Consider the following 13,586-nt stretch of genomic DNA (forward strand, 5'->3'; position numbering starts at 1 on the left):
ACCATCTGCATCATTTCTCCTGTTCAGACTGTGCAACATATTACAAGTGATATATTCTATTATAGCGGCATTCAATTATTAAATACAAATAGGAAGATTTGGGCAAACAGATGAAACTGCACATACACTACATGGGTGGTGTGCTGTGTTATAACAGCAAAGAGCTCGTTTGTCACCATTTTTCCACACATCATCAAAAAGCGCATGATACCGCAGATATATAATTTGCTTTTTTTTGTCTGAATAAACAAGAATGTATGAAAGAATGAATGAAAACAAATAGAGTGAGCGGATTTTCCGAATAAAGGCAACAGCAAATGTAATGTGCTACACATAGATACACTGGAAAGGGTAAAGAAAGCATGGATTATTCATGTCTATTCCCAAAGTAGAAAAGGCTTCTTTTTGATGAATGGTGCCCGGGGCGCTCCTTCCAACTCAATATCAACAGTCCCAGGCAGACCAGCGCCTCACACTGCTGCGCCCAGACAGTATGACACCATGATGAGCCTCCCCCGCTTTCACAGACGGGGCCGGCGGCTCTCAATCTACTCGCTATAGTCAGCTATGATGAGGATGAGTATGATGGTAATGGTAGACTAAGCCAAGGTGATCCTAAATCTAAAAAAGGTCTCCTCAAAAAGTGAGGTGCAAGGCAATACACCTTGCAGTGGAGTTTAGGATGGTGGAGTCATCTTAATCTAGTAAATCTGCATCAATGTACAACATACACACACACATATATATATATATATATTTTTTTTTATATACACACACACACACATACCATATATAGATTTGTTTTGTTTCCGTCTTTCCATGTCTTTTCAGCAATTATCATGTAATTAGAAACAATCTTTGCATTCACTTTACCAGGTATTTAAAGCAGATCAAACGACGGATAATGGAAAGATATTTCAAGACTAAAGGCACAGTGCTGAAGGCATATCTAAAGTAGGTGTATATTGAAGAGATGGTGCTTTCAGCACACATTGAAGTAGTTTTGCCTCGACATGGGTTCTGAACTGAGGATGAACTCAAGCTTCCTCATGCTTCTTTTGAAACACGCCTATCTGCAGACAGCATGTGTCTGCCCAATTTCTTGAGGCAGACTATATGAAAGAAGTCGAATCAAGGGAGGACCAGCCTATTGTGGGTCAAAGCCCATTAACACACGCTGCTTGCAGCCAGCGACGACGGACAGTGTTGATCAACGTGTTGTCTGGGCAATGATGATGAGAAACTGACCGATGCCGAGATTTTCACACTTGTCACACATTCCATGCCGTCTCCCAGCACTTAAGAGGCGGATGAAAAGCTGCGATGGCCAACTAGCCATTCAAAGTACCTTAGCAACAGTTGTGCCGCCGAATCGATTGACGTGTGACTTTGCTCTCCACCAATTATGTTGCCTTGCCGCAAAAAAGGAGGAGTTATCCATAAAGGCGTATGCAGCAGCCTTGTGAACAAAAGGGAAGAGGATTCGGGAAAAATTGCGCTGCTTGGGTCATCAGCATTCCCTTCACATGTTCTGCTATCACTGCCACACTCCATGAGAGTGCTATGGAGCCTTGGGTAGAATTATTCTGTCACTTAGAAGGCACAAATCACGTTACATGAATGAGCCGAGCAATTAGCGTCAGCTGTTTTTTTTTTGTTTTTTTTTTAAGTCGGAGATTAAAAATCCGTGACTGAGAATGACCTTTTGCCGACAATCCTGTCCCACAACACAACAAAGGAAACATTTCATCGTGCATTGTTAAATTATCAGGACTACAAAAATGCAATAGTTTTGCTACCATAACACGATTTATTTTGGAATCTCCTCATGAGTGAACTGGCTACATCTAACAAAAAACAAGTTTGTCAAACATGATCCAGACAGATTTTTTTTTTAGGCCTACCTTGCTCTTTGCATTGAACGTACAAAGTGAAGCTGAATTTGATCTTATTTTGTCATGTTGCACTCTGACTGCTCAGCCTCCCTTAAGGCCTGCAGCTCCGGGAGCTCAATGGAGAGTCTCTCCTCTTGGGAGATTGCTGTGCGTGGGTTGGAGTTTGTAACCGCTCACTCCTGACTCCTCTACCCACAGCGGCTGAGATTTCCTGTCAAATGCTTTCTCCCTGTAAACAGTATTGTGTAATTATGCTACTGATCACAAGGAATAACCAAATCAGACACAGCAACAAGTCAGCCACAACATTAAGTAGAGCTACACAACCTCATACAAAAGAAAAAAACCCCTCAAAAACAAAAAAAAGAAAATGTGCCTTCTCAAACATACCAATGCTCAGTAGACATTCACACTACCAGAGAGTTACCAAGCGAAATCATCAGGTACCAAATAAGATTAAAGTGAGTCTTTTTTTTCTTCATTCACTAGTATTTATCAGAAGCTAATTACAGCAGCATTCCACAGGAGTAAAAAATGTTGCAAAGCAATTTGTGATTCTTTCGCAAAACCTCATGCAATGAAATCAGGAGTGCAGCTCAAAATGCCAAGCTAATCACATAAACCTTTCGAACGTGCTAATCAAATATGATCCCTCTCCCTTCAGGCCTATAATCCCCCTTAGCGGGGACGCAAGAAACGTGCCACCGGCTTCCAGTCGTACAGCTTGGTGCTCAAGTGCCCTTGTGAAATCATGATGCCCCTAATCTATTGAAGAAATGCACAGCGTCATCGGGATGTCACTGCTCCTTCGGGACTGGCCGTCAATGAATAAATAGACCCAGCATCAATCGATCAACCCTAAAAATGTCCCAATTTCCATCAAGAACCTGAGAAGCATGCAAGAGGCTGTCTCAGTCTATGTTTGTAAAAAGAATGCTATGTGGAATTAAACCGGCAGGTCAAACGCAGCTTGTGAATGCCAATTGCACTTTCAGTAGGAGTGGCAAGCCTGATGTGGTCGAGTGATCATGTGGGTTTGTTCCTTGAGTGACTTCTTTTTAGTAAATTAATATTATGCAAGTAAAATATATTCAAAAATTGCCCATTTCATTTTGGATGAAAGTTTTTTTGTTCCAAGTAAATAATGCTCCTGGGCATTACGGTGGATGACTTGTTAGCACCTCCACTTCACAGTGCAGAGGTGCAGGGTTTGATTCCGGCTCCGGCCTTACTGTGTGGAGTTTGCATGTTTTCCCCGTGCCTACCTGGGTTTTTATATGGGTACTCTGGTTTCCTCCCGCATTCCAAAAACACGCATGGCAGGTTAATGGAACACTCTAAATTGTCCCTAGGTGTGACTGTAAGCGTGAATGGATGGATGGATAAATATCGCTCAAATATGTTTCAGTTGTAAAATTGACAGAATATTTTACTTTCGTCCTAGAGTAAATTCTACTCTGTTTAGACCAAATTGTCTTTTTAAAGACAATTTTACTTTTCGAGGAAAATCTACTCTACAAAATTCACTGGGTGGTGCTGGAACGAGTATGGTATAAACAAAAATGTAGGATTTTCATTTAAACCCCTTTATTTTCCAGAATTTTCTTCAGTTTATTATTTTATCAAATATTGCCTCGCAGAAATATTTCATTTTGCATATTTCTATTTTATACTTTTGTTTTGACAGTCTTGCGGGATTTAAACAAATAATTGTAATTTTACTCATCGGTTACGCAGTACTTGGGTAGTTTTCTCATTGGTTAGTTACTCTTATGCCATTAATAATTTGGCAGACTAATTGTTCCCATGAATTGAATCAGATTATGATGAAGTAACAGTAGTCTGACTTGATTTTCTCTTGGGCTACTCTGCCTACCGCTGATCAAATTAAAAGAGGTCCGTCGGGTAACGTTAGTGGAAAAGTAGATCAGTAGTTCACCTTTGGCAGTCATTTATGACCAGCCCATTTACGGTAACACGGATTGCTTAAAACAAGGATGCCAGCCTCATAATGCATTAACTTTGACACAGACTATGAACCCAGGGAGAGAGCCAGGGAGAGAAGAAAAAAAAAAGGTCATTAAATTTGCAGCCTTCTTCCTTGCTCCACCCGCCGCTTACGGTAAGGGGACAGCAATTTATGACAGGAAGCTTTTACATCAGCCTATTTTTATTTTTCTCCTCACCTTTTACAAAAAAAAGAAAAGAGCTAAGACATAAGACCTGGATGCTTTTGGCTAGTGCAATGAGTTTATTTTTTATTTATGAACCAGTGAGGACACACATTCAGCTTCTTCACAGCACTTTATGTGAAGACGCTCACCTGCAGGTGATAGCAAGTTCATGAATGATTAATTATAGTTGTAATTAAGATTTCAAAGGTTATGTAATATGTAATGGCTAGGGAAAATATATGTTGTTGCTTTTTTTTGTGTGTGCACGAGATGTGCCACTCAGCTGGTAGCAAATGCATGACTTTAATAATTGTTCTTTTGTTCAGTTTTAGTATACAAAAGATTTTTGTTGTTGTTTCACATTTCAAGAGGACCATCCCCCCGCCCCATCCCTATCTTTTGTCTCCGAGAGCTGCGGTTTGGTGTTCGAAGCCCGGAAGCGCCGGGCTGGTGCCTGGTTGGCCTGCCCCCTCTCGTCTCCTCAAAGCTGCTGGCAGATGAAATATTTATGACTTCTATAGCTTGAAAACCTCACATTCCATTTGAAGTGCTGCAGCTACTCGGATGCTGCCCCCACTGATGGCAACTGCCGCCGCCATTTTCCTTTGACCGGCACTCTCCTTCCCAGCGGGAGGTGCGAATCAAGGTGTGAGGGCGGGACGGCATCCAGAGCTTTTCTGCTTTTCACTCGTCAAGGACAGATTTGGGGGGAGCTGCATGTATGAACGTGACAATCCATCAAGACAGCAAAAATGATGTCCCAAATTACACGCATGCAACACAGCATAATTTAAAAAAAAATATTTTTGTTTCCGTGTAAAAAGGTCTTAAAGTGTAATTTGGTCATAAAAATATAAATTCATGAGCTTGTGCAAGTGTACTTTAAGAAGTGTCTGAATGTCCTACATATTACACTTCTACCTATTCTTATGCTGTACTATAATGAATGACTCTCAAGACAATGTATGTTTTGTTTTGTTTTGTTTTTAAAGCATAATGCTTATTTGAAGACACAGAATTGTTGAACGTGACTGTGAATGCTTGTCATTATTTGTGTCCTGCAAATGGCTGGACACCAGTCAAGGGTGTACCCCATTTCTCACCCAACGTCAGATAAAGTAAGCCACAGCACACACCGTGACCCTAATAAGGATAAGTGGTATAGAAATTGCACTGAGTGGAGGCATAATGTAACCACTACTGACCAGTGTATTTTAATAATAAATGTATGGGTGTCATCTTATGACACCTCACCATCACAACAACCCGAGAATGTGTTTTCGCACATCACTCTCAATATTCTAAGCGTGTGAAAAGAGGAAATAAACATATGTTTGCTTCGTGCTTAGTTCTAACACAATGACATTTCCATACCCTGCTTGTTTGGCTACACACTTAACTCATGTTACAAACAAGTGTTTTAATTTGAATTGGCATTTTAGTAGGAAAGTTCAAGTCCTGCAAATGGAAAAAAAAACGGATCGATTAAAGAATTGGTCATCCAAGACCTGAACAAAGCCTGCTCTTATGCATGCATGAAGTCACACTGGTTCCTAAGCAACAGGCTATTTCACAACACATGCTGCAGCTTTTCAACAGGTTTCAAGAACACTGCGCGTCACATCAGATGGCAACCTTGAACAAGCAGCTCTCTGCCTGCTTCTTGATGGAAGTCGTCTGGATAATTAGCGCTGCACAATGAAGCCGCATTCTTCCTCACCGCAAGGTCTTTTTCAGCGCCACATGAAATCAACATTCCCCTGCACAACCTGCTGTCGCCAGGCAAGACTCCAGTTGCCGGGTTTCAACGGTTATGATGGAAGATGATATTTCAAAAGGCTCTGATTCGTTTTTCAAAAATGGAAGTATTATTTGTTTTGTAAATTGGCAAAAAAAAAAAAAGAAAATTGTTTCTCAGTGAGCACAAAAAAAGTGGAATTATTGCACTTGCCTTTTTTGGGGTTACAGGATATATATTTTAAATATTGTGGACGATATACTCCATGTGCAAGTGTCATACTTTTACAAATAAATTGTAATAAATGTCATAAAGTAAAAAGTAAGCCGATGTAGTTTCTTTGTGCTATAGTATGACTTTGTGATAAACAGTTGAAAAGCACCCAAATTTGTGGCATGTTATCAATATTAACGTTTGAGGAAACAGTTAAGTATTTCTCAAGATGTGGAGAATTCTGTCCAATAACAGATGTTGACAAACATGCAAGCAGGCCAATCAATACTTATGAAACTGATAACCCCCCCAAAAAAAATTTCTTCAAAAAAACATTGTATCGTACACGCCGAAGTACTCCACTGTCACTTAAAAGCCGCCCGAAGGACAAAATATATTCAAAGGTATTTTATGAACAAATACCTCCACTTCCAGTGAGCTGTTCTTGACTATGATATGCAACATGGGTATTGATCTGTAATCAAATGTTTATGTGATTTGACTTGATAATTTTAACTGCGCCTTTAAGATGTCGCACTGTTAATTTTCTTGTACTACTGTTGCAGCACAGGCTGTCATTTACTTTTCGATACAATTACACACAATTAGTGTGTCTGATACATATCGGTGTATTAAGATATGAAGATGTTAGGCAGTGAAGGTAAATCCCAGCAAGTATTGAGTTTGGTTTTGGAATTTGATGGAAAAAAATAAGTACAGGTATATGATGCTAGTGCTGCTGCAACACATCACTTGGGAAAAAGACTAGTAAGTAATTCCAAGCAAGCTATGTTATAAGTAGAAGGTGGAAAAATAACAGCCAGCAGAGAGAAGATATGGGATGTGGAGGTTTGCTGCCTTCTGACCCTGAGCAATTACGTGGAGCTGAGGTTTTCTGGGATTCTACCTGTCAATCAACTACTGTAGTCTCAGCACAGGAGAATAGTCAATAATGGCAACGGAAATACAGCCCATGTTCTTATATCCTTTGAATGTTCTTTATCCAAGACTGTGAGCTACTTAAAAAAATAAAATAAAAATAAAAACAGAATGTGATGGGATGAACAGCATACACGAGTAGGAACAATGGAAGCATCGATCATTGTCTACAGCGGAGGTGCAAATCACTGCAAATTATTTGCATGACTTGTACTTAATAGCCGTCTAAATGAAGCTGGGCGATATTAAATTGTCCAGCAGCACATGCACAAGCGCTTTGAGAGATGAGACTGATAGTAACCACGACGACACAGGAAGACTGATAGATGCAGGTCCTGCTTACTCAAAGTGAATGGAAAAATGTTAACAATTAAATTATTGCTTGCAGAAGCAGAGCTGTACTGTGATAAGGACTCTAGCAGGCCGCCATGTGGTAGTAAAATGGAGTGGGAACATGGACATAAAAATAGATTAAGATTAATGAAAAAATCGGGTTAAAGTAATATACCTACACGGTTTGTCTTGCAATTGGAGGGAAAAAAATCAGCAAATTTATTAGACGTATGAATATTTCGCAAATAAGAAAGAAAAAGGTGATGACAATACACTATGGAAACCCTACTATGATTGTAAGCAGTGTAAAACACTGGAGGCTCTCAGAAAAAAACAAAAGTATTGTTTTAGGAATAAAATGAATGCCGTATTAAAATTTCAGTTCATTTCAGAATCATGTGTTGCTAAATGACAATCTGTCACTACCCGAATGAGGTGATGTTCTTGGTCCGTGCCAGAGTAGCGAGTCGCTGCTTGAGCTCAGCAGGATAATCACATGATAAAAAAGAGTGGTCGGAATTAAACCGCAAAGAGCATGATACAGAAAACTAAAAAAGGCATTAATAAGACATGACAGGATGTATCGCAAGCCTGCCAACCTATGCGGCACCCCGCTTGGGCTTCCGTGACGAGATTATCGTGTAACCTCACTGGGAAATATGAGTCACTTGTGAGAGTGATGTCCATTGCAGGAATCAATGTGATGATGTCACTGAAAGCGAGAAGAGCCTTGAATGCGAATACATGTCAACCCTAGCAAATAATTGCATAAATGCATAAATGTTTAATCACCTCCTCGTATTATTACATATAAAGTACACAATCAATAGATTTTGAAATCAAAAGTCAAGGAGAGTAGTATGATCCCCTGTTGTTCAAGTTTCTGTAATGTACAAGATGAAAACGCTTGCAATGCTCAACATGCCTATTTATTACATTCATTCATCATCTTCCGAGCCGCTTGATCCTCACTAGGGTCGCGGGGGGTGCTGGAGCCTATCCCAGCTGTCTTCGGGCAGTAGGCGGGGGACACCCTGAATCGGTTGCCAGCCAATCGCAGGGCACACAGAGACGAACAACCATTCGCACTCACACTCACACCTAGGGGCAATTTAGAGTGTTCAATCAGCCTGCCACGCATGTTTTTGGAATGTGGGAGGAAACCGGAGCACCCGGAGAAAACCCACGCAGGCCCGGGGAGAACATGCAAACTCCACACAGGGAGGCCGGAGCTGGAATCGAACCCGGTACCTCCGCACTGTGAAGCCGAGGTGCTAACCACTGGACTACCGGGCCGCCCTATTTATTACATGACAACTTGAAATTTTGGTGCAGATTTTAGCAAGTGTCATAGATGTTGACGCGGTTGATTTTTTTTCGTGAGCCACATAAAATGATGCGGTGGGCCAGATCTGGCCTTGGGTTTGACACCTGTGCTGTATCGTATAATACATTGTTAAACTTGACTTCCTGATTCTGATGTACTGTACTATATCAGATTTTCTCTCAATTATTTCTTCATAAGATGTTTCCAATTCCAACTATCGCCACCAGTTCAAGATTTTCCCATACATTTTATTCAGACATAAGCCCATGTTGACTTAAAATCTGATTTATGGCGGCTGGCACCATCATCCCGGTGTCAGATGAAACCATCTCTTTGTTCACGCGGCGACATGTGGAGAGCAGCCTTTTGCTAATGGAGGCCAGTGTGAGTGATCATTGCGGGGGACCTTTGCGGTGCGACGGCAATGTCTCAACGGGATTGACAGAGATGAGAACACACTCGCATTCCCATCCACTCGGCCATTTGGGACAAAGCTTTTTTTTTTTTTTAAAATAAATCATCCCGATGACCACCTCCCAGTCTTCAAAGCAATCATCGCAATTTATTTACAGTGACATACAGGAGTAGCAGGGAAGCTCACTGGGTAGTTTACCTTTCCATGCTCAATAAAACCAACCTAACTTATCTTATTTGATGTAGTTTTTTAACATTGTACTCGTGATTTTAACTGCTTGTTGTAAGGTGTCCTTGAGTTTCTAGAAAGGCGCCCACAAATAAAATGTATTATTATTATTATTATTATAACACACTGTGTATCCCGTACAACGGGGATGATTACTGGTGTATAACTTAATTTACACATCTGTGAAAGTTGTACACATATTTTGGAGAAAAATGTGCAGCCATCCAAGTCTTATTCATGGACACCCCTGCTTATTTCAGCAAGACAATACCAAACCACATTCTACACGTGTTACAACAGCGTGGCTTCATAGTAAAAGAGTGCAGGTATTAGACGGGCCTGCCTGCAGTCCAGACCATTGAAAATGTGTTGTACATTATGAAATGTAAAATATGACAACAGAGAGCACGGAATGTTCAGCTGAAGATGCACATCAAGCAAGGATGGGGGAAAAAAATCAATTTACAAAGCTTCAACAATTAGTGTCCTCAGTTCCAAAACACTTTTTGAATGTTTTTAAAAGAAAAGCTGATGTAACACAGTGGTAAACATGACCCTGATCCAGCTTGTTTGGAAAGTGTTGCAGCCATAAAATTCTAAGTTAATGATTATTTGCTACAAAGAAAGTTTATCAGTTTGAACAATAAATATATTCTTTGTAGTGCATTCAATTGAAAAAGATTTTCAAAACGCCCCAACTTCATTGCAATTGGGTTTGTATTTGCTAGTCAAAAATATTTACCGGTACTCCACACTGACGGTTAACTCCACCCTTCTGTAATTTACCGGACCACTGACACTCATTTTTTAAAATTAACTTTTTTTTTTTTAAATACCGTATTTTCACAACCATTTGACGCACCATACGGTTGGGCGCAGTCTCATTAATGGGTGCCATTTCTGTATTTTACACATAGACAAACCGCACTGTATTAATGGGCGCAGTTTTACAGTGGTAAAACATGCATGCCCGCACACTAACACGTTAGCTTGAAGCATACGGTAGCATGCCAAGACATACGGATACACGCTAAAACACGTTTTTAAAAAGGCAACGAAAGCAGAACTGAGTTCGGGTGTATTTTATTTAGCCATCGTGCAATGTTCTCACGTTTTTCGATCAATCATCACCCAGAAATCCATCAAAGTCCTCATCCTCTGTATCAGAAGCAGAGGACTGCACATCCCAGTTGTCATTGAACGCATCACATGCTAACGTGTGAGTTGCTACGCATTGCCGAGCGGAAAGAAGGAGTAGCAACAGCAAAGTCAACATTTCTCTCGTGTGAAGCTTTCCCACATTTGAAAGTAAAGAACAGAGCGAAACATGGTGGCAGCGCGTGTGTGTGTAGAAAGAATTGAACAATTGTGCAAATACCGTAATCCATCAAAAACGCTGCATTCCCTCTCGTTGTCAGAGTCACTCTCATTGCCATGTGGCTCCACAGAAATTATGCCGGCTTTGCCAAAAACTCGAACAACAGTGCAAGCAGACAAATTCGTCCAAGCAGCCCCAATCCATTTGCAAATTGTGGCGTAACTCGCCCAGCGCTGCCTCTCACTCTTTGTAAAGTTGTGTTTGCCACCAATCATCCATTGTTCCCATGCCGTTCGCAACTTTACTTTGAACGCCCGGTTGATGCCGATGTCCAGCGGTTGGAGTTCTTTAGTCAAGCCTCCGGGAATAACGGCAAGCTCAGAGTTAATTTGCTTGACTTGTTTTTTCACCGCTGCTGTGAGATGGGCACGCATGCCAAAAGCATAACCGATGGCTTGAAGTTTGAACTGAGCTTCATAGGCGTGTCTCTTTGTCGAATTTATTTTCGGGGGTTCTTAGAAACCAAAACCGAAGTTGTTTTGCAACAATACACATTGCCACACTATACAGGTGTTGGTACCTGCTTGCGGCGTCCCTTTAGCGTCCACTTACATGCCCACCCTTCGCCCATTGGCGGACTGCTCCCCAGCACGCCTGTCCTCTCTCACATCTGCCTTCTCTCTCTCTCTCTCTCTCTCTCTCTCTCCCTCTCCATATATGTATATATACACGCCCACCCTTCCCTGATTGGCCGACTTCTTTCCCGCATGCCTGGCCACAGTCACTTCCGCCTTTTCTCTATATAAACAGCGTGTCGGCTGTCAGTCAGATTTCGGAACGCAGCGCATACAAAAGACGCTCCGCATCATAAGGCGTCCTGTCCATTTTGGAGAAAATGTAAGACTTTTAATGGCGCCTTATAGTAGTGAAAATACGGTACCCTGAGTTCTTGCTTTACAACATATTTGTTCATATTTTCAGATTGGAATGATCACCTAATCTGAAATTCATTTGATGTTATTTGGATCTGAACATAAAAGACATGTTTTGTTTTTAGGTTTTTTTTGGGGGGGGGGGGGGACTAAGCAGAGAGGATGTGGCACACAGCTGCTGATCACCCGGACAGGCGTCTGTCTCAGCCTCATTCCAGCAGCGACATGTGAAAGTCAAACCTCTGTGGACACACACAGAAGGCATCTGCAGACTCACCCGGTGACCTCATTATTCATCAGGACCAATCGAACACCAGACCAGGAGGGAAGAACCACCTCTCTTTGAATTTGGTCATTTGTCTCATTGACTTTATACTCTGCTGATAGACAGAGACATGTGTCCTTGTCCCTGAGCATTAGGCCTGCCAACACCTTAAATTGCTGATTTGCCATCTTTTGTGTTCGTATACATGTTTGAATAACACGCCATGAATGCAGTCTGTAAATGCAAACTGTAACGCACACACAGACACACACACACACATTCATACATAAAATATGCAGTCGTACAAGCCCATATGATCAGACAAACTCATCAGCACTCGCTACCCTCAATTAGCTCCTGTGGGATATTTTGGCAAACCTCCAATTTTGAAAGCAATTACTTTTGACATGCTGGGCAGAAAATTTCATCTCATAATTAAAAACCTAGAGATGTGAAACATGCAAATGCACCATCGGTCTTGCATGTGGCAAACCTAAATTCAGTGCATGTTTTCCCGTCATATGAAATTGGCAGGATAAATGTCTATGTACAGGAAAAATACATTTTGTTTTTGCCATCTGATTGGCTCTGCAATGAACATGTCAAAACATAGTCTTACAGAGTAGAAAAAATGTGGGTCAATCGTGATGAGATAAGATAAAAACAATAAGACTCAACAAGATCTCCACTCATAAGCAAAAGCGAAGCCTTTAGATTTACGTCTAAGAGATCCTGAAACAACACGCACATAAAATGGCCAAATAGAGGACATGGCATGGATGCCATCGATTTCATTGTAAAACAGTAGTAACAACACATGTGTGAAGAAGGAAAAAAACCTCACCAAATGTCTGTGTAACGCTTCTCCCTTGAAAATGATTTTCATCCTCAACACACTACTGCACTTTTTCCATTTTGTTCGTTAGATCAAAGTAACAAAGCAAAAGCTATTGTAACTGAACATGGTTATATACAAGGTGACACACACAAACCAAGATGTCGTTTAAGATATCAGCAGATTGTGAAAATTCAATTCGATAGCACGTATGTTCTCTTGGGTGATGTATTGTCTCGGAAACGTTTGAAAAGATAATGATGAGGTGATTCGACATTGCCTCCGTGCTACGAATCCACAGACCGACCTAACCACAAGCACTTTAATAGGAAATGGAAGATTTGTACTTGTCACCTTACATGTACCGTCCCATTTTCAGAGCTTATAAAAGAGGAAATAAATCTCAGTAGGACTGAAATCGAATTTTTTCGAGCGAATGCTTTGGAACAATCAACAGTTCAAGTTTAAGTGCAACCTAGTGGAAGATGTATACTGTATTGTAGATGCTCTATGGTCAAACGCGGTCTGTTTTGGGACTTTTTTTTTTCCTTAGAACAAAACTGTCACCATCAAAATACTTTCATGAACTGAACTAGACCCAGTTCAGCTTCAATGAAACTGCCGACGGTGCAACGCGACCCTTCATGGAGCCGACTCCAATCTGGATTACTTTCTACAAATCCAATTATGTCCTAATTGAGTGTTACAAGGCTCATTGATTATGATCGAGGCAGCGTGGTGCTGAGCACAAGAAAAATATCGCTTCAAATTAGCCAGGACTTCCAGAAGGCCTTCGGGTGACAGGACTTAATATGGAGGTAATATTTTGCTATATGACCCAATGTGAATTGACTTGCCAAGCAACCTTTGGGGAGCAAAAAATGAAGAATGAAACAAAAAATTGTGCATAATTTCCCAAGTGCCTAAACCAAAACTCATGTTGGACAAATTGTGAGACTATTAAAACGTTCGCT

The 13,586-nt window shown here is 41.0% G+C and overlaps 1 long non-coding RNA gene across 2 annotated transcripts in view; it reads right to left on the bottom strand.

Annotated features, from left to right (window-relative positions):
• LOC127597976 (uncharacterized) overlaps positions 1 to 13,586 on the bottom strand; it is a 39,912-nt gene that overhangs the window by 23,565 nt on the left and 2,761 nt on the right. Inside the window, exon 3 of one of the 2 annotated variants that reach the window (XR_007961819.1) lies at positions 3,271 to 4,559. The exons of the other annotated variant lie outside the window; for it this stretch is intronic. This is a non-coding gene — a long non-coding RNA (uncharacterized LOC127597976). Of the gene's footprint in view, positions 1 to 3,270; positions 4,560 to 13,586 lie in introns of those variants that run through there. 2 annotated transcript variants of the gene reach the window in all.

Source organism: Hippocampus zosterae, chromosome 3 (genome assembly GCF_025434085.1).
Source record: "Hippocampus zosterae strain Florida chromosome 3, ASM2543408v3, whole genome shotgun sequence".
Lineage (NCBI taxonomy): Eukaryota > Metazoa > Chordata > Actinopteri > Syngnathiformes > Syngnathidae > Hippocampus > Hippocampus zosterae.